We start from the raw sequence: 5,722 nt of genomic DNA on the forward strand, positions 1-5,722 counted from the left end.
AGAAAATCTCCTCTGGAATTTATAGCCGTGCCTTCCCACAAAGCAGTTCGAGGTTTGAAGCAGCCCCACCTAGGTAGTCTGGGAACCCCAGAAGACTTATAGAAGTTAGTAGGGAGATGCTAATATCTCCACTGTGCCTGACTAAAGCAATGGAAACTTTGAAAGGCAGGGCAGTGGGGGATTTGCACAGATAGGGCCTAACGTTAAGTTCACAATCAAAATTACAAAACATATTTAAAAATAATCTTTAATAAAAAATTTTTTAAAAATCTTTCACGAAAGACTATTAGGATACCCACACAAAAAACCCCAGAAATATTAGATCCCCTGTCAAAAGCTAATAGAAAGATGAAACAGAATATCAATTAGAGATGGGACTGGGTGAGAACAAGGTCTGTGCTTGGCACTAATGGGAAATGACCCACAGTGGCTCTCTGAGCTATGTCCTGAGAGTACCCAGGTTCAATGAGTCAGTGGAAAAGCCTTTGACTCCGTAGTATTCCCTTCCTACTGCAAGTGTTTGTTCATTTGTATTTTATCTCTCTGGTCTGTCTCCCCAAATGAAAATCACATGATTTTGTACTTGACCCAAAGTACGAAAACAACAACAAAATGAGGTCATGTGCTTCTCTTTATATCCACCCCCACACCCTCCCCAGCACCTGTTACTGTTTGGATTCATGGAAGGTGCTTAACACACTCTTGATAAGCGACTGGTAGGTCAGCTTTCCTGAAATGCAACTTTGCTGACTGTTTGCTGAGTAACCTGTCTTCCTGGAACCAGTGGCCTGAGAGGTGACACCAGCTGGTTAGAGGCATCAGAGGTGGCCATCGGCCCTCAGAGGACCTTCCCAATGGAGCACAGGAAGTCAGCTAATGAAAGGGTTAGCAGCCGAACCACCTCATATGCCACCTAAAAGACACTATTTTTACTCTTCACAAGATATTTTCCACTTCAAAATTGTTACCTTTTCCCCCTTGATATATCTCTTGCTTCCCAATTAAGTTTCAAGTTTTCATTCTTCCAGTTTCAAACCAAAATTCTCTCCCAGGAGATATCTCTCCAAACACTGTTTTACGAGGACAGCTAACAGACCTGGACGGTAGGTGTGAAGGGCACCTTTGATACAGACCAGGGCACAAACAGCCCTCTCACCCCCAGGGACTAGGCCAAAGGGGCAGCCACTTCAAATAGACAGACTCCAGTCTGCCAGCCTGGTCCTCCCCCTTCATCATACCCCACATCCAAAATCTCCATCCATCACTCACACTGCTCTGTTTGGTCTGGACAAGGGAGTGACTTTGGCGCGGGTCTCAGGATATTCTTCATGAACTCTGGCATTCCTCCTTGCGGTCTCCTCAGCCACAGTGGATTAGTTCAGTTTCCCCTTTTAATGGAAATTTAGAAGTTAGTGGACAAATTTAAAGACTCACACTGTTGAGAGATCAGATTACTTAGACTGGCAGAATTGAAAGGATAAGGAGAAAATAGCTCCACAGAGAAAATGGTACTTTGAGTAAGACCTGGAAGGAAATGGGGAAAGTATTCCATGGGGAAGGAAGAGTGCACACGAAGATGGAGATGTGGGGTGGATGTGGGGCACACCAAAGGTCACGGTTGGAATAAAGTGCATCAAATATAACCAGATGAATGGAAAAGATAAATAAAAAATAATATTAATAAGTTGACTGGGATCAGATGGTGGAACATAAAGGAATTAGAAAGTCACTCTAATGTAAGAACCCAAACTGTAGTCATTTATTGAGCACCTACTATGTGCCAAGATCTACCACAGCAAGTAAGGTTACCATGATGTCTCAGACACAGGGTTCGAAACTCCCTCTTGGACCAAATAGTGAGTGTTGAGTGTCCAGTCTAGTGAAACACACATTATGAAATGGACATTTTACCTTGTGACATAAACAAAGGGTTTTGGGAATCAAGAGGGCAGGGAAGGAAAAGTAATAGGTAGGGGGTAGGCACATTTAGGATCACTGCAGTGGGAGGCAAATTAGGACTAGACTTTGCAATGAGACAATGAGAGTTTTGGGTGTGGATGGAACGTGTGGGCAGGAAAGAGGGTATTGTTAAGGGAGGAAGCCCGTGTGCTTGGATCAGAGGAATATATTGGTAAATATTTCCTAACTGGCTAGAAGTGGGGGAAGCTCTTGGTTGGCAGCGTTGGATTTTTATTGTAAATGCTTCTGCCATGGCCCATTTAAAACTAGCACCTGTAGGTCAACCAACTCGCAGCATCTTTGACAATTTATCAACAGGCTCTTAGGAGCTGGTAGAGGTAGACTCCAGCACACCACCACTTGGTTTGAATGTGTTGAATTTGAGGTGACTGCTAGACATCTGAGTGGAGGTGACTAGTAAGAGTCACATGTCTGTTGTCCCAATAAAAAGCTGAGCCAAAGCAGGATCTGTCTTCAAAATCCCAAAAGGCAACCGTTGGGGGAGAGGCTGGCATGTAGAAATTAAACTGCAGGCCTCAATCCCCTATTGAACAAAAGCAAACCTGCTGTAAATTTGTTTATTCTCCAACAGTAGGTAGCACTTCGCCAGTTGAGAGGCACCAAATAAAACAGTGGTTCATAGGCTCTCTGAACTAAAAGCTGACTTCCGATTCACAGTGAGCTCCAGTATGTTCTTCGAGTTCACTTTCCAAGTAGCCCTAAGTAAACTAGATCCAGGGTGCCTTCCATGCATGTGTGTCCCAGTACATCTCATAATGGCTTACTGCCACCTGCTGGGAGAAGAGAGGTAGCACTCAAGGGTAAAATCTATCTCAATGAACCAATAACCCTAAGCAGCTGTAACTTCCTGTTCTTAGTCCTCTGGTGTCCCTGTAGTTGTTAAAACAGAGGCCTGTTGAAAATAAATCTAGACAGTTCAGAGAAACATCCTGCTGCTACTGCCAGTCATTCTGAAAGCTTTCATTTGCCTGGTGAAGGACCCACCCATTGGCCCAGACTTCAGTGAACTTTTTAATTGTTTTTATTGTTACCTTTTTTGTAACTTTTTATTGATACTTTGCAATTAACGTAATGCTGGGATTCATTATGCTATACTCATATAGGTGCTTAAAATAATTTGATCAAGTTCCCTAGAACTTTTTCCTTTCCCCTCCTTCCTCTCCCATCTGATTGCTCAACTCTCCTGATCTCCCTTCTCTTATTATTATCATTTTAATGAGTGCTTTATAATTGTGTATATAAACAACATTTTGTCCCATATGTGGAAGCTAAAGAGACAGGAGAAAGGATAAAAGAGGAATTTTACAAATATAGAAAGGAGACCAATAGAGGAGAGGAAGAGACTCCAGAGGGAGGGAGGAGAGGAGGCCTGGGGAAGGAACTCCAGCAGCTATTGCTGCATTCAGTGAACCTGGAGATGCAAAGAAAGGAGCCTCTGCCCATAGGAAGCAGCTGTCAGTGTTGAGCATGCTCTGTGGATGCTCCAGGGGGTAGGCCCAGGGAATTCCCTCAGCATCCGTGTCTAGATCATGATCATTACAATCAAATGCCCCTAATGTTTCCTAAGCTAAACATGTTTGAGGTTGATATTTCACTGAGATCCAATAATACTGAAAAAGGTTTTACGGGTATCCAAATGGATACCTGTCAATACGATGAAAGCTAAATTTTTTGGCAACGTGATTATAGTTTATCAATTCTACATAAAATAATTTTAAGGGCCAAGTATAATTGGTGACATTTGCTTCTCTCTTTAATTCACAAGGATGAGGACTTTATAATGAGAAGGCACAAAAGACATTTTAGAGTCTTTATTAAAATTAATGTGATCACTGCTTTGCATACAATCATAAGATAAAATTTGAAGTTATTTATGACGATGCTCATATGGTTATTATAAAATTTTACCAAGAGTACAAGTATTTTCCTGTATTATTTTCTTTGTATTACTACTTCTTGGGTTATTATTTTTTCTAAGTGTTTTTAAAAAGCAACTACCATTTTTACACAAAAAAAAGGAAGCTCATCATTAAGAGAGAATTAAAAGAATTTCTTACACCTCAGAGCGATGGATAAATTAAAATGGACATTTCCTTCTACCAACAGAGAATACTAACAGCAAAAACAAACAAACAAACAAACATAAAAAACACTACATTTTCAGGATGAAAGACATTGTGCCCCTCCTAGGATCAGGAGCAAAGCAAAGATGTCCACTCTCTACTGCTTTCAACACAGGACTGTACGTTCAAGCCAGTGCAATAGAGCAAGAAAAAAAAAAAAAAGTCGCAGTGATTGGAAAAAGAAGACATAAGACTATTTTTATTTACAGGTGACATGATTTTCTATGTTCAAAAATCCCGAGGAATCCCAAAAAGCAAAAACAAAGAAATAAAACACAAAACTAAAGCTAATAACAGGCTATAAATTCAGTATATAAAAACTACTTATGTTTCAACATACTAACAATGACCATTTGAAAACCAAAATAAAAATACAATATCATTTATAATTGCCAAAATAACTTTAGATTAAAAAATCTAAGAAAATATACTGAAAACTGAAAAAGGCTAATGAGAGACATTAAAGATCTAAATAAAAAGACAGGGGCTGGGGAGATAGCTCAGTCAGTAGAGTGCTTGCCTTGCATGCACAAGGCCCTGGGTTCGATCCCGAGCACCAAAAAAAAAAGACAGGACTAGTCATAGATTGGAAGTAAACATAGTGAGATGCCAACTCTCCCAAATTTGATTTGTAGGTTTACTGCAATTCCTTTCAAAATCCAAGCAAGACATGATTATTTTAAAATTTATAAGGAAAGGTAAAAGAAAAACTAAAATAGTTAAGATAAATATGAAAAGAATAAAGTGGAAGGATTCACACTACCTGTTTTGGAGATTTACCATACGGGTAGGTAAACAGACTACAGTACTGGAGGGTTAGAAATATAGCTCAGTCACACTGAGTGGAGAACCCAGAAAAACCCACAAACGTACACTCAACTGATTTTGACAAAGGTCCAAAGCAGGCACTGGAGGAGGGGAAGCCTTTCTAATGTGCAGTGCTGGAGTTATTGGATACTCACAGACAGAAAATGTGAACTTTGACCTAAGCCACAAGCATTGGGCAAACATTAACCCACATTTTCAGATCACAGATTCAAAGTAAAGTGTAAAATGATAAAAATTTTTAAAAACATCATAAGTGAAGAATTCTTAGACTTGATTACAACATCATGATTGATTAAAAAAAAAAACAAAAACAAAAACAAAAAAACAACCCTCAGGTTAGCCTTCATTGAAATAACAAATATTTCTTCTGCTATAGTACCTATTACGAGGGTAGAAAAAGAGACCACAGTGTTGGGGAGTTTGTTTGCAAGCTATATACATGATAAAGGACTCATATCTAGGATTTATATATAAAAACTCAAAGCAACAGTAAAATAAATTAAGCCATTCTCTTAGAAAAGAGTTAAAAGACATGACAAGATTTTTTTTTTTTCCACTGAAGAGGACATACACAGGGCAGATAAGCACATGAAAACATTCAACATGATTAGCAAATGAAGGCAAATTAAGACCAATGTATCTCTACACACCTATCAAAAAAGTAAAAATGAAAAATAATAACAGAATAATGACAGTGTAAAATGTTACAGTCATTCTGGAAAATGGTCTGGTAGTTTCTCAAAAATGAAAAACTAAAAATACACTTATCGTACAACCTAGCAATTGCCTTC

The 5,722-nt window shown here is 39.2% G+C and overlaps 1 long non-coding RNA gene across 1 annotated transcript; it reads right to left on the reverse strand.

Annotated features, from left to right (window-relative positions):
* Positions 1-299: 299 nt before the first annotated feature.
* On the reverse strand, positions 300-5,001 carry LOC306665320. The gene is made up of 3 exons (XR_013764974.1): positions 4,867-5,001; positions 4,137-4,220; positions 300-1,388 (listed from the first exon to the last, which is right to left on the reverse strand). It is a non-coding gene; the product is annotated as an uncharacterized lncRNA (long non-coding RNA).
* Positions 5,002-5,722: the final 721 nt, after the last annotated feature.

Source organism: Sciurus vulgaris (genome assembly GCF_902686455.1).
Source record: "Sciurus vulgaris genome assembly, chromosome: 7".
Taxonomy (NCBI): Eukaryota; Metazoa; Chordata; class Mammalia; order Rodentia; family Sciuridae; genus Sciurus; species Sciurus vulgaris.